The sequence below is a fragment of the Panthera uncia genome (assembly GCF_023721935.1).
Source record: "Panthera uncia isolate 11264 chromosome A3 unlocalized genomic scaffold, Puncia_PCG_1.0 HiC_scaffold_11, whole genome shotgun sequence".
Lineage (NCBI taxonomy): Eukaryota > Metazoa > Chordata > Mammalia > Carnivora > Felidae > Panthera > Panthera uncia.
Window position 1 is genome coordinate 17,254,500 of NW_026057578.1, and position 20,675 is coordinate 17,275,174.

The 20,675-nt window shown below is 44.1% G+C and overlaps 1 protein-coding gene and 1 pseudogene across 1 annotated transcript in view; one reads left to right on the forward strand and one right to left on the reverse strand.

The window, feature by feature from the left end:
* The window catches only part of PTPRT (protein tyrosine phosphatase receptor type T), a 632,313-nt gene that overhangs the window by 129,422 nt on the left and 482,216 nt on the right, over positions 1-20,675 (forward strand). The gene's annotated exons all lie outside the window — the stretch shown is intronic.
* On the reverse strand, positions 8,208-8,938 carry LOC125936593 (transcription initiation factor TFIID subunit 9-like; annotated as a pseudogene).

Consider the following 20,675-nt stretch of genomic DNA (forward strand, 5'->3'; position numbering starts at 1 on the left):
TCCCTTCCCTTCCTGTCCCTGCCCTCTGTTTCTGTTTTTGTTGTTTTCTTAATCAGTAAGGGAATTTATTGGTTTATGGAAATGAATGGTCAGAGAAGAGGTCTCACACACTTGCGGTGTGGGCTGATTAAAGGCTCAACCAGTGACTTCACGCATTCCAGCTTCTTGCTCTGTCTCTCCCTTTACTTTTATTTTTGGCTCAGCTTCCATCATGTACCCATTCTCTGGTCCCACATGGTTAGACAGCAGTGCTAATCCTACCTTTCTCTCTGGAAGGATGAACAGACTACTTCTGATGGTCGGTGGGCAGATTTGGGTCATGTGTCCATCCCCGAACCGTCCCTGAACTACAGAGGTGGACGCGTGGATAAGCCGATTGGTGTAAATTGCACTGAAAGATGAGTTCAGCTGGACTGAATCGGGGTCCACTCCTGGAGCTGATGGCGGGTCATATCACAAACTGTCTGGTCTGGCTGTGGGAAAGAGGTCTCCAAGAAAAATTTGGAGTAGTGCTTAACTGAAAGAATTGTGAATCCCAATTGAGAAGCCAAAATAAAACTATAGGTTATCTTCCTCAGAGATGCCCAGGGAAGCATAAATTGTGGTTGAGATGCCATCAAGCTCCAGCACTGCCACTGTCTTTCCTAAGCGAGACTAAACTTCTTGTTGTCTCTTGGTCTCCATTCCCTGTGTTGTTTGATGGGGATACAACGGTGCTCCCCCAGCTCTGTAGGGATGTGCATCGTTGTCTACTGTTAGAGGGCTGTGTGTTCATTGCAGGACACAGGGCAGTCATGCCAAGGGGAATGGAAGCCCTTTGCTCACCAAGACCCTGCGGACTGGATCTGTGGAGGGGCCACTGTGTTAGGGGGGCTCTTGTCAGATGAAAGGCCAAGAACACATTCAGGACTCTGGAAACGATTGAGTGTTTACACCAGCCTCTTAAAGCTTCTCCAATGAGGTGTGACTTGCCTTCCTTGAGCCTTGGACTCTCTGCTTGTTCTTCATGGTTTGCGTTGATCCCTGGGGTTGGGAATGAGAACTACGCTCTGGGAAGATGAACAAACACCTTGTGAATCCAGCAACATGAATTCTCCCCAGACAGCTCAAGGAATAACTGCCAGAACAAGGCCACAAATAGTGGCAGGCATGGAAACTATGTTCAAGGTTCAGCAGCCCTCTAGAGGAGGGCAGGAGCGTCCTGGTCTGGGTGCGATGGGCTGTGACTGGTGGGTAAAGAATGGAAAGGGCAGATGTGGGAGGTTGGAGTTGGAGCACCTCTGGAAAGTGTGAGGTGGCTGACCAGGAAGTTCTGGGATTGGCGGAGGGGTTGTGGGGCTGCGGGGGAGGGTGGGTACCTCAGGGATGGGAAGCTGCACACACAGTTACATCCTTGCCACTTACTAGCTCAGTGGACCTGGGCATAGCTCTCTGAATCTCTACGTCCACATCTGTAACATGGGGAGAAAATACTCAGATGTTTCTGGCCTGGGCCCCTCATATCCTTTTCTGTGGACCCTGCATTCTCTGGTCTCTGCAGGGTTCTTCACTCCTATTCTGCCTTGATCTTTGTTCATACAGCTTCAGAGTCCGTGAATTCAACATGGCTGCCCCAGGGGTGACCGTGGCGCTTGCAGCTTTGTACCCCAAACCCCAGATCCACTTGTTCCTTCTGGGAAATCTCTTCTCCGCATTGGCTTTGTTCACTGAGCTCTGTGAGGGTGCTCAATGTTGTAGAGACTCAACCAATGAAGGGTAGTCTCGGAGCCTGGGATCTGGACTGAGTGGAGTCCTGCCATTACACACACCCCGACACTTTCCGAGTAACATCATTAAACATCCCACGGTAGCACCCATAGTGACTGACTAATCCAACATTGTGTGGGTTACTAATGCCTCCTGTTACAGCAGCAACCTTTCCTGCCTCATTCCTGTTCCGGTTTGGATAATTTACCTTGCAGCTCCAGGATTTTCTCCAGAATGGGCAGGGATGACTCACATTATTGCCCTAAAACCCCATGGAAATGTATCACCGCTCGCTTCCTTCCCAGTGTGATAAATCTGATTATAACTTGTAGACGGCCACTCGTGGCTGTGCAGCAGTTTAAAATGCACTGAAAGATTCATTCAGCTAAATCGAAGTTGTCAGGTGGATCGCCAGAGGGAATTCTTGTTGCAGACACAAGTTGTGTTACGTCTGCTGTAGCCTTGTGGCGGCTTTCAAATTGCTGTTAGGAAATAAATCCATTAATCAGTATGGACTGCCCCGACTCACTGTGCTAGGCTGTGGGCTCCTTGGAGGCACAGTGTATGTCTTAGTCCCTCACCTGCCTCTTAGCATCTGGTGTAATATGCCCTAGATAATTGATTCTTTTTTGTTTTTCCATTATAACATTAAATTCTTAAAAACAAAAAATAGAATCCCCAGTTATCACAGATGAAAGTGGCCTCAGAGAGAACCTCTTCCAGTCCTTAGATGAGAGTCCTAAGGCCCAGAGAGGGAGAGTGATATCTCCAAGGTCACACAGCAAGACTCCATGAGAGAGCTGGGCATGAACCCTGGCTCCCGATGCCCAGCCCAGGGCTCTGGTTCTCTTTTGTGCTTTTCTTGGCCACTCCTGTCGATGAAGGATGCTAGAAATTCCATTTGGACTTTATTCTACTGTTTTACAGTCTCTTCTGAGTAATAAGGTCGGCTTGTTTAATAAGTTCAGCTTCAAAGTAGGTCAGGGATTTTATTTCTGTGCATGGGCCATTAGCATTCTTAAGTGAGAACACATTTTTTTTTTTAACTGAGAAAATATCCTCTGTGTAGATGAGATGCTCCACGTCTGCCTATTTCCTAAGCTGTGTCAGATCCTTTTATACCACAAAACCTCTTTGAGGGGGGCCCCAGGCTTCTCAATGGAGGCTGAGGCCAGATGGGAGGGATGGGTAGGGGACCACGTGAAGTCTGAGCCAGAAGGGCAAGGTGATTGCCGAAGGCTTCTCAAGCTAGTAGTCACATTGAAGTGAGGTTTCTGGTTTGTTTTGTCAGAGTTAATTCTCTGAAGAACCCCAAATGCTAGTTGAGAGGATTGAGCACTATGTCCAGAAATCTCTCCAATCTGTTGTGACTCAAGTGCCTTCCCAGATCCGGTTACCCACTGGCCAAGCTGGTGGAAAGGAGTCGGGGCCTAGATGTTGCTGCTGCTGTTGCCAGGGAGAAGGATCGGGGCACGCCCAGGCGGGGTGCTGGGGAGGGGGGGGGAAGGGTGACATGACACCTCCTCTATTTAGGGCTGCTCCTGAGGGTAATAGCAATTTTCTATTTCTAGCAATGACCTGAATTGTTTCATGAGCTCACTCCTTAGTCTGTTGCCTTTAACCTAAATGAGGCTGGTAACACAATAAAAGAAAAATGGTTTCTATTCAGAATTCCTGTTTGAGGCACCATGTTTGACACAGTGAAGGTTGTGGAAGCATGAGTGGCCATGTCCCTGCCTTGCAGTGACACGGTTGTAGAGAAGAAACACACGGACATAAGCAGTGGGTAGTGTGGGCAATGGTGGGCTGCATAGGCCTCTGGCAGTGTTTTCCACACATCAGTCTATTCTGAGCCCCCTTCACACTGTTTTTTCCTTACCTATTCTCTTACTTAACACTTTGCTTTTAAAAACGAGACACTTTCCTCGATCTTTCAAATGAGAATTCATAGCATGGTAGTCTCTATATTACTATAGAGAAAGGAAGTCTTTTAGGTTTCTAACACAAGCTAAAGTACGTCTTCGCCTGTTAAACTAATTTATGGATCAGTGCCCACTGGTGTGCACCTGATTTAATCGCACGCATATCACTAGCATGTACTGCACTTTGGAACGTGTCAGGGAGGATTTCCAAAGCAAGTGAAGTGTCGGCAGGGCCTTGAAGGATGCAACTCTTTGAGCAAGTGCGTGATGACTGTGAATAATCATATATGTTTCTGTGTAAATACATGGGGTGTCTCAGTACACAAGGTTTTGTGGGGGCATAGAGGAAGAGGTGATGTCTTGGTCCCTTGGGGTGGTGCTTTTTATTGCTCTTTAGGTAGTTTTCCAAGAAAACCTCGTGATACTGGCTTTTTCCACCGTCACTCCCTTTCATTGCTTAGATTATGTGCATTACCACTACATAATTGTGAGTCAGTTGTTGGCTTATTCTATGCAGGGCTCTCTGTAAGCATTAGAACTCCTCCCTGTGTCTCAAGCCAGGAAGAGACAGGTGAGGAAGGCCACTTACTCACCTGCCCATTCATTCATTCATTCATTCATTCATTCATGTGTTTTTTTACTGCTACCTCCAAGGCTAGGATTGGAGACATAGATACACATACAACATTACTAACTAAAGGGTAGGGTGGTTGAGGAATCATTCAGATGTTCTGCATATTATGATTGTTAAGGAAGGTATTGTGGTGAACAAAATGAATGATGTAGCCAATGGTTCTCAAACCTGGCTGCACATTGGAAAAGCCTGAGGTGTTAAAAAAAAATGCTGATGCCTAGGTCTCACCCCAGAGATTCTGATTTGATTGGTAAAGGTTGGGAATTGGACATCAGGAGCTTTAGAAGTTGTCCACATGGTTCTAATACACAGCTGTGGGCGAGCCATGGGTGCAATCACAAAAGGTCATTTTTAAAGAATGGTACTTGGTGCTATGGAGGAAATGGGCATGGCAGAACCCAGGCTGTTTGACATTTAGGTATGAGTTCAGCCTAGCCCTCTCAAAGGGCTCCCCAGAGCTTCAAGCCCTGCAGAGTTTTAACAGTGTTCTTCCTGTTTCTTAGAGCGGCTCATTTCATGCTTCTTGTCTGCAAAGGAACTGGTTTCCTGTAGCTTTTGAATTGACTGTGAGACCCCCGAATATTCCCACATCAGCTTTCTGGGCAGAACCTCTGTGGTTTGGGGTCAATCTTGAGTACATCTTAACTGTTGGGAAACCTCATTGGGATTTCCAGTCAGGAACATATACAGTTACGTTTCCTTTCCTTGAGGGGAATCAAAACTAGGAGAGGAAATTCATGGGCCAATTTTAAGAGGACATAAAGGCCTCCAAGCTGTGAAGTGTTCCATAGGAATGATGCCCTTTGAGATCAATTCTTTTTTAAAAAAATGTTAATACCTTGGGAGGATTGCTACATTAAACCTGTTTGTCCTTTAGTGTATGTGATTTTAATCAGATTGCTTTCCTGATTAAGATCTAGAAGAGGTTTTAGGCAAGACTTTTTTTAAAGCTTTGTTATTATATGTGTTTTTCTTCAATGAAAAATGATAGTAATTTCACTGGGACCATCAATGTGCCCCACTGAACAGGCCAAGGTATATCTTTGTAGCAGGGCAAGCTTTCAAATTCACTTCTCATTTTATTGCATGTATGAGTACAAAGGTGAGTTTAAAACATTTTCTTTCATTTTATATCACTACATTGAGAAATAAAGAGGCAGAGTTTAAGGCTAGGTTTTATTAGTAAATGGTTCTGTATGTGCTAGAACATTTGAATTTATGATACCTTGGTGTAGACCCCTCTGTCCTGCCCTGCAGTTGGATCTGTGTTACACTGAGTCCCATCTATGCAAATATCCATCCCTATCTTGTGGACAGTTTCTTTACCAGGTATCTTTTTTCAAGTAATTAAAAATTAATGCCTTCATAGATATCACTATCATATAATACATGGAATAAATATACAAAGTGGCCATATGTTAATGCCCTTGTTTGCTTACCATTGCAAAGTAAAAAGCACTGGGCTTACCAAATGTTCAAACACGCCTTGAAGTGCATTAAAATGTCTCCTTTGAGGGCATTCTTTAGTAAAAGTAGGCTGTCCTTTTATTTTTATCTAAAGTAGATTCAGCCAAGTCTTCCCCAGTCTTCTGCCTGGTTTGTATGCTTTAATTTCAAAGGTGATTCTGAAACTGATCTTAAAGGAAGCTTGAAGCATGGTGTGTGTGCATTTGATTGTGCCTCTTTATATTAACTTGTTGCCAAGATGTTTCCCTTTTTAGTCACAAAAAATTCTTCGTCCAAATCTTTAATTGTTTATCTATGCTGGATTAGTCACATACTACTCCAAAGTGTAGTGGCTTAAACCAGCAAGGATTTATTGTCTCGCAGGCATGGGCTAGGGGATCATGGTGCAGTTTGATTGGGTGATTCTGGCTTGGGGGCTCTCACAGGCTGCAGTCATCCTAAGTCTAGTCTGAGGGAAGATCTCCCAAGTTCACTTATTCACTTGGCTGTTGGGCAGCCTTCAGAAGATCTTCTTAAAAGATCACTCACATGGCTGTTGGCCTCAGAGCCTCATTAGCTGTTGGCTGAAGATTTCATTTCTTTGGGAATGTGTGGCTCTCCGGAAAACAACTCAATAAGGTTGAGGGGGTGGGGAGGAAGAAAGGGAGAAAGGAGGAAGGAGAGGGAGGAAAGGGGAGGGAGGGGGGAGAGAAAGGAAGTAGAGAGGGGAAGGGGAGAGAGGGGAGGAGAGGGAGGGAAGGGCAAGAGAGAAGGGGAGGAAGAGTGGAGAGATGGACAGGGAGAGAGGGAGAGGGAGAGGGCAAGGAAGGTGGTAGTCTTTTTGTAACCTAATCTCGGAAGTAACAGCGTCCCATCACTTTTGCTATCCTCCATTTGTTAGATGTGAACAAGAGGTCTAGCCCCCTTTCAAAGGGTCAGGGTTAAACAAGAATGTAGATACCAGAAGAGTAAATCATTGGGGGCCATTTTAGAGACTGTCCACAGCAATTAGGGTCTCCAAACATCACCAAAAAGTGATGGGCATTTGCAGATACTGTCCAGGATTTTTCTGGCACAGGAAATACTGAGGTTTAGCTCTTTGTAGCTCTACAATAATAAAAGTAGCATATTAAGTGTCTAAGTATATCTTATACTTCCCAGATTGACAGCTGCTTAATAATGAATCACTGATTGAATTTGAGGTAATGCTACCATCTTCTTCTCTGTCAAGTCCAATAAAGGGATTCTGAAGGACAGCGCCATGCTGGATACATGCCTCTCAGGTTGTAGGCTCTGAATTTCACTGTCTTACATCTTTTTAATAGTTTTGAGCATATGCTTCCTGTTTCCCATTTTTAGGCAACTATCCATCATCCTGATTGAAAACATAATTTTAAAAGTATTATGCTTCTAAAAAATAAATGAAGAGTGCCACTAAAACTTGCAAAACAAAACACATTTTTTCAGTATTTCTGTGTTACTGAAAAATGCTCTATGGCAGGAAATAGAACCAAATATAGTTATGTGTTTGCCAACTGAATGTTTGATGGAACACAATTTTGTCAGGAACCTGAACTGATTTGTGAGTACTGATGAATTTGAGTAGAGTAAAAAGTAAAATATTAACACGGATTTGACACAGGAGGTGTGACTTACAACTGGGAAAATGGATAAATTGAACCTGGTCAAAATTAAAACTTTTGATCTGCGAAAGCCTGTGTGAAGAGAATGAAAAGACAAGCTACAGAGTGGGAGAAAATATCTGCAAACCACATACGTGACAAAAGACTAGTGTCTAGAATATATAAAGAGTTCTTAGAACTCAACAGCAGAACAGCAACAACAAGAAAACCAAACAGCAACCAACAGTTCAATTAGAAAATAGGTGAAAGTTAATGAGCAGACGTTTCACTGAAGAAGATATACAGACAGCAGATAAGCACATGAAAAGATGTTCAGTATCAGTAACCATTAGGGGAGTGCAAATCAAAACCACAATGATCTATCACGACATACCAGAATGGCTAAAACAAAATGGTAGCACCAAATTTTAGTGAGGATGCAGAGCCCAGACCACTCCTTCATTGATGGTGGGTGTGGTCATAAAGACCAACATGAGGGATCCCTGTGGTGGTGGAAACGTGCCATCTTCATTTTACCAGTGTCAGCATCCTGGTTGTGATATTGAATGATAGATTTTTTTTTTTCTTTTGATGAATGACAATTTTGTTTTACACTAAAGGCTGATGAAAAATCCTATTAAAGAAAATCCAACATCTCAATCAGAAAGGAAAACTGTATTTATTCATTAAATATCATTTAGGTCTTCTATAACACAACATGAAAACACCCAGCATGCATATTTAATATTGGTACAATGGATTCAAGACCAAGTGCACGTGGTACAAGCATCAAGGCTAGATTACAAATTGTCAGAGTCATAGTCGTCATCCCCATTCTCATTTTCTTTTCAATGCATTTGATGATTCCTTGGCAGCATTCTGTGATGGCCTCCATGTTAGTGGTTATAAGCATGTTTTTGGACCCAATTAATTATGGATTGATTAATCACAACATTGTGAATCATGGACATTGCAGGAATTGATGCTTTTACAGTTGGGGACTGTGAAGTGGGTGTATGTGCAGTAGACCTTTGCCCTGTGAGGGACATTGGAGTCCCTACTTTATTTGACACAGACGTGGTTTGTGGGGCTGGTGTGCCATGTGTGGGAGTACTTGGATTGCTATTATTCCCACAGAAGGAGATGCCTTTTTTATTTTTTTTTTGTAAACACTTAATTAAGTCTTTAGTTTGGAACAGTCAAGCAGAATATGTCAGATGGTAACCTAGGGCCTTGCTGTGGCTTGATTAATGGCAAAGGAGTTTGATTTCTTTGCCTTGCAATATCTAATAAAACATCTCTTGGGGGAGGATAGAGGTAAAAGCCTGATCAGCATTACACAGCATTGCCAATAGCGCATCATCTGCATCAACAGTAGCTTTCTTAGCATGGCTTGAATATAATTTTACATTGTCTAAAATTGTGGTCACCTAACAGAAGGCATACTCCAATGTCTGATTTCTAACTCTTGGCTCCTAGTCTGTAATCCCCACATCCTTCAGGATTTGTACCATCATCTGTGCATCTTTTGGCATCCTCTTGGGAAAAGCCATCTTGCCAGACTCCATGATAAGACTTCTTGAGCTAAATCACCCACATTAATGTATTTCAGTCCTGATCTGGATGCAAGTTCTTTGCCTGGCACGGGTTTTTCCAACCGCTGGTGTACCTGGGATTGGGATATTCGGAAGCAACATGGTCCTCACTCTTGCATGATAGTTTTGCACAAAGTTATCATTGGGGAAATGGAGCAAAAGATACATAGGATCTATTATTTCTTAGAACTTGTGGAAATCTATAATTATCTCAAAATAATTTTAATTAAAAAGAATTAACACTTATGTTCAAAGTGATAAGCTGAGTTCTCAGCCCGAACCAGTAGGGCCTTTCTGGGCAAGGATCAGCAGCCTTTCTTCTGAGGTAGAGTGCTCTGTTCAAGACCTCTTACACTGCTGGATTTCCTGATAATATCAAACTACCAATTCTTAAAGCCCCTCTCTACTCTCAAAATATTCTGCACTCCAAGCTTTAGTGAAACAAAACAAAATAGATTGCCTCAACTTTTGTGTTGACTCATTGATTCAGCGCATACTTAGGAAGCATTTATTGTGTGCTAAGGATCAAGGCAGTTGCTGTGAATAGGTAGAAATCTAGAAGTGGTCTCTGCCCTTGTGGTGTTTTCATTCTAGTGGAGAAGACCAGGAAGAACAGCCTCACAAATAAAACCAAAAGCATGTCTGAGAGCATGGGGGAAGTCAGGGAGGAAGTAAGTTTGAGCTGGGCTATGGAGAGTGAACTAGGTGAAGCACAGGGAAGAGGAGACAGTGTGGGCAAAGGCCCTGAGGTAGAAAGGATCACAACTCATTAGGCATATTTGAAAACAGATGTACGTGTCTCGAGCCTGTGCAGCGAGAGGGGCAGTGGCAGCAGACGAGGCTGAACAGACAGACGGGCCACTTCACTCATGGTGTTTGAGGCCACATAATGGAATGTAGTTGTTACCTTAGGAAGATAAGTTGGGCTACAGGGTGGAGAATAGATCTGAAGAGGGCAGAAGTAGAAGCAGGGTTAGAAAGGCTTATGCATATTGTACAAATGATTTAAAGCTCTTTCCTTTTTGTTGATTGAAACTTAGCATACGATACGGCAAAGTACATTGACTTTAATATATGAAAGTATGTTAAACTCGCTTTTGATTTTCATCATAATTTGAGATTCTTTGGGATTTTCTCCATACACAATCACATAGTCTATGAATAATGAAAGCTTTATTACTTCCTTTCCAATCCTTGTATCTCTTATGTCTTTTTCTTGCCCCATTGCAGTAGCTTGAACATCCAGTAAAATGGGGGAAACCAGGGGGAAAGCATTCAGTATTTTACTGTTGATTGTGATGTTTACTATGTTTTGATACTTGTTATCAGATTAAAGCACTTGCCCACTGTTCTTAGTTCGCTAAGAGTTTTATTGTGGATAGATGCTGACTTTCATCAGATGCTTCCTTGGCATCTCTTGAGATTCTTACTTGATGTTTATCTTTTAGTCTGTTAATATGATGAGTTATACTGATTAATTTTCTAATACTAAACTGATCTTGTAGTCTTGGAATAAACACAGTGTGGTCATGATCTATTACTCATTTTATGTATCACTGGATTTCGTTTGCTAATATAATGTATAGGATTCTTATCTCTGTTTATGAGAGATTGGACTGAAAGTTTCTTTTCTTGTGATATCCTTGTAAGGTCTTGGTGTGACTGTTATCACAGGCTCATAAAATGAGTTTGGAAGTATTCTGTGAAAGACTTTGTGTAAAGGTGGTATTCCCATGGAACCATTTATGCATGTAAAAATTCAAGCTTATTTTACGTTCTGTCTTCAAGTTGAATTTTGTCCCAGGAAGGCATTCTATCTAAAAACTGTCACTTTGTAGATCCCCTCAGAGGTTGCTCTGTATTTCTTGGGGTTCCCTCTTGTCTGTGCTTAAGAAATACATGATTAAGATGTTCGAAATATCTAGAATAATGCCTGAAATGTGATGACCAATAAATTTGCCCTCTTTCTCTCTGTGCATATTCTCTCCCTAATACAAAAATACCCACCTGTAGTGGCCTATGATGGGTCTCAACATGAAGCCACCAATTCTGTTATCAGAGCCCAGTGTCTGCCTGCCTGAGTCAGGATTGTGGCTTCTAGGGATGGTGATAGTGGCCCGTGGTCTAATGAGACCTTGCCATGTTCTGTTGCTCCAGAGTCCTTTCTCAAAGGGCTGCTGTTTAGGCCTGCTAATGCTAACTCTGTCTTTGCACTGGATATGGCAGAACATAGAAGTAGCCCTATGAGGGCCGGGGGTGGTGGGTTGGATGAAGCCACTTTTTCAGTTCCTTTCCATAAAGGGGGGGCATTCACCTCTTCAACTCCCCCCACATGCTGAGCAGGCAGTTGTGGGTAAGTCTCTTCTTTTTTTTTTTTTTTTTTTTTTTTAATATATGAAATTTACTGTCAAATTGGTTTCCATACAACACCCAGTGCTCATCCCAAAAGGTGCCCTCCTCAATACCCATCACCCACCCTGCCCTCCCTCCCACCCCCCATCAACCCTCAGTTTGTTCTCAGTTTTTAACAGTCTCTTATGCTTTGGCTCTCTCCCACTCTAACCTCTTTTTTTTTTTTTTCCTTCCCCTCCCCCATGGGTTTCTGTTATGTTTCTCAGGATCCACATAAGAGTGAAACCATATGGTATCTGTCTTTCTCTGTATGGCTTATTTCACTTAGCATCACACTCTCCAGTTCCATCCATGTTGCTACAAAAGGCCATATTTCATTTTTTCTCATTGCCACGTAGTATTCCATTGTGTATATAAACCACAATTTCTTTATCCATTCATCAGTTGATGGACATTTAGGCTCTTTCCATAATTTGGCTATTGTTGAGAGTGCCGCTATAAACATTGGGGTACAGGTGCCCCTATGCACCAGTACTCCTGTATCCCTTGGATAAATTCCTAGCAGTGCTATTGCTGGGTCATAGGGTAGGTCTATTTTTAATTTTCTGAGGAACCTCCACACTGCTTTCCAGAGCGGCTGCACCAATTTGCATTCCCACCAACAGTGCAAGAGGGTTCCTGTTTCTCCACATCCTCTCCAGCATCTGTAGTCTCCTGATTTCTTCATTTTGGCCACTCTGACTGGCGTGAGGTGGTATCTGAGTGTGGTTTTGATTTGTATTTCCCTGATAAGGAGCGACGTTGAACATCTTTTCATGTGCCTGTTGGCCATCCGGATGTCTTCTTTAGAGAAGTGTCTATTCATGTTTTCTGCCCATTTCTTCACTGGGTTATTTGTTTTTCGGGTGTGGAGTTTGATGAGCTCTTTATAGATTTTGGATACCAGCCCTTTGTCCGATGTGTCATTTGCAAATATCTTTTCCCATTCCGTTGGTTGCCTTTTAGTTTTGTTGGTTGTTTCCTTTGCTGTGCAGAAGCTTTTTATCTTCATAAGGTCCCAGTAATTCACTTTTGCTTTTAATTCCCTTGCCTTTGGGGATGTGCCGAGTAAGAGATTGCTACGGCTGAGGTCAGAGAGGTCTTTTCCTGCTTTCTCCTCTAAGGTTTTGATGGTTTCCTGTCTCACATTCAGGTCCTTTATCCATTTTGAGTTTATTTTTGTGAATGGTGTGAGAAAGTGGTCTAGTTTCAACCTTCTGCATGTTGCTGTCCAGTTCTCCCAGCACCATTTGTTAAAGAGACTGTCTTTTTTCCATTGGATGTTCTTTCCTGCTTTGTCAAAGATGAGTTGGCCATACGTTTGTGGGTCTAGTTCTGGGGTTTCTCTTCTATTCCATTGGTCTATGTGTCTGTTTTTATGCCAATACCATGCTGTCTTGATGATGACAGCTTTGTAGTAGAGGCTAAAGTCTGGGATTGTGATGCCTCCTGCTTTGGTCTTCTTCTTCAAAATTACTTTGGCTATCCGGGGCCTTTTGTGGTTCCATATGAATTTTAGGATTGCTTGTTCTAGTTTCGAGAAGAATGCTGGTGCAATTTTGATTGGGATTGCATTGAATGTGTAGATAGCTTTGGGTAGTATTGACATTTTGACAATATTTATTCTTCCAATCCATGAGCAGGGAATGTCTTTCCATTTCTTTATATCTTCTTCAATTACCTGCATAAGCTTTCTATAGTTTTCAGCATACAGATCTTTTACATCTTTGGTTAGATTTATTCCTAGGTATTTTATGCTTCTTGGTGCAATTGTGAATGGGATCAGTTTCTTCATTTGTCTTTCTGTTGCTTCATTGTTAGTGTATAAGAATGCAACTGATTTCTGCACATTGATTTTGTATCCTGCAACTTTGTTGAATCCATGTATCAGTTCTAGCAGACTTTTGGTGGAGTCTATCGGATTTTCCATGTATAATATCATGTCATCTGCAAAAAGCGAAAGCTTGACTTCATCTTTGCCAATTTTGATGCCTTTGATTTCCTTTTGTTGTCTGATTGCTGATGCTAGAACTTCCAGCACTATATTAAACAACAGCGGTGACAGTGGGCATCCCTGTCGTGTTCCTGATCTCAGGGAAAAAGCTCTCAGTTTTTCCCCGTTGAGGATGATGTTAGCTGTGGGCTTTTCATAAATGGCCTTTATGATCTTTAAGTATGTTCCTTCTATCCCGACTTTCTCAAGGGTTTTTATTAAGAAAGGGTGCTGAGTTTTGTCAAAGGCCTTTTCTGCATCGATTGACAGGATCATATGGTTCTTCTCTTTTTTTTTGTTAATGTGATGTATCACGTTGATCGATTTGCGAATGTTGAACCAGCCCTGCATCCCAGGAATGAATCCCACTTGATCATGGTGAATAATTCTTTTTATATGCTGTTGAATTCGATTTGCTAGTATCTTATTAAGAATTTTTGCATCCATATTCATCAGGGATATTGGCCTGTAGTTCTCTTTTTTTACTGGGTCTCTGTCTGGTTTAGGAATCAAAGTAATACTGGCTTCATAGAATGAGTCTGGAAGTTTTCCTTCCCTTTCTATTTCTTGGAATAGCTTGAGAAGGATAGGTATTATCTCTGCTTTAAATGTCTGGTAGAACTCCCCTGGGAAGCCATCTGGTCCTGGACTCTTATTTGTTGGGAGATTTTTGATAACCGATTCAATTTCTTCGCTGGTTATGGGTCTGTTCAAGCTTTCTATTTCCTCCTGATTGAGTTTTGGAAGAGTGTGGGTGTTTAGAAATTTGTCCATTTCTTCCAGGTTGTCCAATTTGCTGGCATATAATTTTTCATAGTATTCCCTGATAATTGTTTGTATCTCTGAGGGATTGGTTGTAATCATTCCATTTTCATTCATGATTTTATCTATTTGGGTCATCTCCCTTTTCTTTTTGAGAAGCCTGGCTAGAGGTTTGTCAATTTTGTTTATTTTTTCAAAAAACCAACTCTTGGTTTCGTTGATCTGCTCTACAGTTTTTTTTAGATTCTATATTGTTTATTTCTGCTCTGATCTTTATTATTTCTCTTCTTCTGCTGGGTTTAGGCTGCCTTTGCTGTTCTGCTTCTATTTCCTTTAGGTGTGCTGTTAGGTTTTGTATTTGGGATTTTTCTTGTTTCTTGAGATAGGCCTGGATTGCAATGTATTTTCCTCTCAGGACTGCCTTCGCTGCATCCCAAAGCGTTTGGATTGTTGTATTTTCATTTTCGTTTGTTTCCATATATATTTTAATTTCTTCTCTAATTGCCTGGTTGACCCACTCATTCGTTAGTAGGGTGTTCTTTAACCTCCATGCTTTTGGAGGTTTTCCAGACTTTTCCCTGTGGTTGATTTCAAGCTTCATAGCATTGTGGTCTGAAAGTATGCATGGTATAATTTCAATTCTTGTAAACTTATGAAGGGCCGTTTTGTGACCCAGTATATGATCTATCTTGGAGAATGTTCCATGTGCACTCGAGAAGAAAGTATATTCTGTTGCTTTGGGATGCAGAGTTCTAAATATATCTGTCAAGTCCATCTGATCCAATGTATCATTCAGGGCCCTTGTTTCTTTATTGACTGTGTGTCTAGATGATCTATCCATTTCTGTAAGTGGGGTGTTAAAGTCCCCTGCAATGACCACATTCTTATCAATAAGGTTGCTTATGTTTATGAGTAATTGTTTTATATATCTGGGGGCTCGGGTATTTGGCGCATAGACATTTATAATAGTTAGCTCTTCCTGGTGGATAGACCCTGTGATTATTATATAATGCCCTTCTTCATCTCTTGTTACAGCCTTTAATTTAAAGTCTAGTTTGTCTGATATAAGTATGGCTACTCCAGCTTTCTTTTGGCTTCCAGGAGCATGATAAATAGTTCTCCATCCCCTCACTCTCAATCTAAAGGTGTCCTCAGATCTAAAATGAGTCTCTTGTAGACAGCAAATAGATGGGTCTTGTTTTTTTATCCATTCTGATACCCTATGTCTTTTAGTTGGCGCATTTAATCCATTTACATTCAGTGTTATTATAGAAAGATATGGGTTTAGAGTCATTGTGATGTCTGTATGTTTTATGCTTGTAGTGATGTCTCTGGTACTTTGTCTCACAGGATCCCCCTTAGGATCTCTTGTAGGGCTGGTTTCGTGGTGACAAATTCCTTCAGTTTTTGTTTGTTTGGGAAGACCTTTATCTCTCCTTCTATTCTAAATGACAGACTTGCTGGATAGAGGATTCTCGGCTGCATATTTTTTCTGTTTAGCACACTGTAGATATCGTGCCAAGCCTTTCTGGCCTGCCAAGTTTCAAAGGAGAGATCAGTCACGAGTCTTATAGGTCTCCCTTTATATGTGAGGGCACGTTTATCCCTTGCTGCTTTCAGAATTTTCTCTTTATCCTTGTATTTTGCCAGTTTCACTATGATATGTCGTGCAGAAGATCGATTCAAGTTACGTCTGAAGGGAGTTCTCTGTGCCTCTTGGATTTCAATGCCTTTTTCCTTCCCCAGTTCAGGGAAGTTCTCAGCTATAATTTGTTCAAGTACCCCTTCAGCACCTTTCCCTCTCTCTTCCTCCTCTGGGATACCAATTATGCGTATATTATTTTTTTTTAGTGTATCGCTTAGTTCTCTAATTTTCCCCTCATACTCCTGGATTTTTTTTATCTCTCTTTCTTTCAGCTTCCTCTTTCTCCATAACTTTATCTTCTAGTTCACCTATTCTCTCCTCTGCCTCTTCAAGCCGAGCCATTGTGGTTTCCATTTTGTTTTGCATTTCGTTTAAAGCGTTTTTCAACTCCTCGTGACTGTTCCTTAGTCCCTCGATCTTTATGGCAAGAGATTCTGTGCTGTCCTGTATACTGTTTTCAAGCCCAGCGATTAATTTTATGACTATTATTCTAAATTCACTTTCTGTTATATTATTTAAATCCTTTTTGATCAGTTCATTAGCTGTTGTTATTTCCTGGAGATTCTTCTGAGGGGAATTCTTCCGTTTGGTCATTTTGGAGAGTCCCTGGCGTGGTGAGGACCTGCAGTGCACTTCCCCTGTGCTGTGGTGTATAACTGGAGTTAGTGGGCGGGGCCGCAGTCCGACCCGATGTCTGCCCCCAGCCCACTGCTGGGGCCACAGTCAGACTGGTGTGTGCCTTCTCTTCCCCTCTCCTAGGGGCGGGATTCACTGTGGGGTGGCGTGTCCCGTCTGGGCTACTTGCACACTGCCAGGCTTGTGTTGCTGGGGATCTGGCGTATTAGCTGGGGTGGGTAGGCAAGGTGCACGGGGGGTGGAGGGGCAGGCTTAGCTCGCTTCTCCTTAGGTGATCCACTTCAGGAGGAGCCCTGTGGCAGCGGGAGGGAGTCAGATCCGCTGCCGGAGGTTTGGCTCCGCAGAAGCACAGAGTTGGGTGTTTGCGCGGAGCGAGCAAGTTCCCTGGCAGGAACTGGTTCCCTTTGGGATTTTGGCTGGGGGATGGGCGGGGGAGATGGCGCTGGCGCCTTTGTTCCCCGCCAAGCTGAGCTCTGCCGTCCGGGGGCTCAGCAGCTCTCCCTCCCTTTGTCCTCCAGCCTTCCCGCTTTCCGAGCAGAGCTGTTAACTTATGACCTCCCAGACGCTAAGTCGCGCTTGCTGTGGGAACACAGTCCATCCGGCCCCTCCGCTTTTGCCAGCCAGACTCGGGGGCTCTGCTTGGCCGGCGAGCCGCCCCTCTGCCCCGGCTCCCTCCCGCCAGTCCGTGGAGCGCGCACCGCCTCGCTGCCCTTCCTACCCTCTTCCGTGGGCCTCTAGTCTGCGCTTGACTCCGGAGACTCCCTTCTGCTAATCCTCTGGCGGTTTTCTGGGTTCTTTAGGCAGGTGTAGGTGGAATCTAAGTGATCGGCAGGACGCGCTGTGAGCCCCGCGTCCTCCTACGCCGCCATCTTCCTTTTTCCTTCTAAGTCTCTTCTTTTAATCCATCTGGATGCCTTTTCCTTGAGAGCAGTGAATGTTTGTAGTTACTTTAGCCATTTGGGTCACTTTGGTCATTTGGGCAGCTTAGAGAGGAATTGGGCATTTCCCCCTTCCCACCCTGCACACAGGGATGTTCGGAGGGGAGAAATTTGCAAAATAACAATATCTCTAAAGCCCCAGCTCCCTTCCTTTGCTCTCTCACTGTGGCTGGTAGCATAGCAACTGATGGAGCTGCCTGGACTCAGGTTGCCCTGATTTGCGTATTTCTTCCCTCCCTCCCTACCACCTCCTTTCCCTTTACTCCAGCTTTTCTCAGACGTGTTCTGTTAAGATGGCTGCCATGTTTTCCCCCTGGTGTTTGTTGAGTGTGGGTTGCCTGTCCCAGTGGGAGATTAGCAGCTCCCTCATGCATAAAGCTGAAATTGATTTCATCGCATGTGCTACATGAGCCCCAGATGCCCCAGTGCTGCTCAGATGCTCAGAGTGGAGATGGCAGGAGGCTTGAGAAATGGTGGAATGGCCTTATAATGGAGGGGGCTGTGGGATGGGGAGAAAGACAAGGTGGGAGGCCATAAGGGATGGGAGAGAGAGGGGAATAACTCACATTTATTCGGGGCCTGTCATGTTTCAGAGATTTGCATTTGGTATTCTCAAGGACCCAGTGATATATCTGTTACCCTGGTTTTACACATGAAGAAACTGAGGTTGGGGGGGAATTAATTAACTTGCCCAAAGTTGTAAAATTAAGAGAGAGTTTATAAGCCAAACTCTGTCTCACTGCCCATTGTAAGTGAAAATGAATACAAAAATGCAAAGGGATGGAGTCCAGAATATTGGGCCTTGTGCACAGAAGCCATGTAGCGCTCTGGGATGCCGGGCAGGGAGCCTGAGGTAGATGGCACTAGTGTGGGCCAGGCAGACATCATGGAGGTCAGAGCACGACTGTGGCTCCACAGGCATGCATGTGCCAGGACTCACCTGACCTGGTGCATCCTAGTCTTGTGCTAATACTGGTCCCATCCCCCTTGCTGCCTTTTTCAATCCAATCAATGACCAAGTCCTGGCCAGTCACCTAAATCTGTGTCTAGTCCTCTGCCTCTCCAGCCTCATGACCATTACCTAGGCCCAGACATCTATCATTTCTCTCTCAGCGATCGACATGATGTCCCCTGACTCTCATGTCTCTCCTTCAGACCCATTCTTCACCCTGCACTGAGGAGTTGTCCTGAAAGAACAGGTGCCCGTGTCACATCCCTGTTTACAAAGCCTCAGGATGAGGCCCAGGATCCTCAGGAAGACCCTTGCTTATCTGGTCCATGTTGACTTCTCCAGTTGCCTTTTTGCCATTCCCCCCCCACCCCTATCTATGTTTCAGCAGGTGATGCTATTCTTCAACAACCCAGTCTCTCCTCATCTCAGTGAAGGCTCTTCCCTCCCAGGTGCCGATTAGTCTCTCTTCTTCTTTCATGACTTCATGATCTGATGTCTGCAGGAAGTGTTCCCTCATTTCCTTCATCTGATTCCCTCCTCCCAGTACTTCCCTAGGGCCACTGTAACTAATTACCACACACTCAATGGCATAAAACATGAAAATTCATTATCTTACAAATATGGAGCTCAGAAGTCAAATGGGTCAGCAGGGCTGCATTTCTTTGGGCTCCAGGGGAGAGACTGTTGCCTTGCTTTTTACAGTTTGTAGCGGCTACTTGGCATTCCTCGCTAGTGGCCCATTCCTCCGTGTTCAAAACTACCTGTTCAGCATCTTTCCACCCCTCTCTGACTCTGATTCTTCTGCCTTCCTCTTTCACCTATAAGGAGCCTTCTGATTACATTGGGCCCGCCTTGATATTCCAGGATACTCTCCCTGCTCAGGATCCTTAACATCATCACATCTTTGAAGATGTTTTTGCCCTGTAAAATTCTGGGGAGCAGGACGTGGACATCTTTATTTTTAATTTGTTTTTTTAATTTTTTAAGTTTATTTATTTTGAGAGACAGGGCAGAGGAGCGGCAGAGAGAGAGAGAGGGAGAGAGAGAGAATCTCAGGCAGGCTCTGTGCTGTCAGTGCAGAGCCCTGTGTGGGGCTCGAACTCACAAACCATGAGATCATGCCTTGAGCTGAAACCAAGAGTCAGATGCTTAACCGACTGAGCCACCCAGCCCACCACCCTCCCCCCCCCACCCCCCCGCCCTGGACATGGACATCTTCTGAGGACCACTATGCTGTGTACCACACTCCTCTCTGTGTCATCAAGACCCTAGCCTGCCGCTGTCCAGCCTTTTTCACTTGATTCTGCAGTGTATTGATTCCTACATCTCTTTCCCTCCCTAGTCTCTTAGATTCCTCCAGGGTAGAGACAGTTGCTTTGACTCACTGTCTTCAGAACATAGAACCAGCCCTCAGTACTTGTTCACTGAACACAGAAAAAGCCTTATCTCCCTGGCTCTTATCTGCCCACCTCACTCTCCCCCTGGCTCTCATCTGCCCGCCCCACTCTCCAGCTGCCCTGGGTGTGGAGAACAGTGGGGCAGTTCAGTGCAAGTGTTAAACCCCCAGACCCTAGCGGGCCATCCCAGGTATCCCAGCGCTATCCCAGCTGCAGGACTTTGGGCAGCTTGCTCAACCTCTGTGCCTTTGTGTCCTCACATGCAGAGTGGAGATAATTATAATGTCTTCCTCTGTCAGTGAGGATCCGGGAAGGAAACCCCAAACCATGGTAGGTATTTCAGACAGACAGTTTTATTGAAGGGAATCACACACATGTTGGGAGATTGCCAGAGCAAATGTTGGGACACTAAGGTGGCCAGGAATTGCAGGAAGCATCTGTCACACCCGGGGCCATGGTAACACAAGGGAATAGGAGTATGGAGCAAGGGCCCCACTGGGGAATGCTTGGTCCTCCGAGGAGGGAGGCCACAGACGGTACTGCATCTGTGGGGGCAGATGGGAGATTGCAGAGCATCTTCTTCCCTCTTCCACCTTCCTGGTCTCCACATACAGCCTCCCACTGGGAGCGCTGAGCCAAAGCTGGCAAGGGAATCCAAAATGCAGTTTGTAGAATCCCTGCCCCAGAATCGCAGAGCCAGTTACAATAGGGTGGCCTTGAAGCCAAAGGTCTGGGGGTAAGTAACTGGCACATACCTTTGGTTTCCTCATCTGTAAAATGGATACTATGATAGTACTTGCCTCAGAGTGTGATAGGAGGAATAAATGAGTTCATATGTGTAAATCCTGGGGTAGAGCTGGCACATGGTGCTGAGAGAGCATTTGTCCCTTGTCCCATGGAATAATAATAGCTCTCTGCATCCCGCAGGTGTTACTGACTTGGATGTCTCTGGAACTCAGAGACCCAAACTGGCTAAGGCCCAAGTTTCTTCCACTC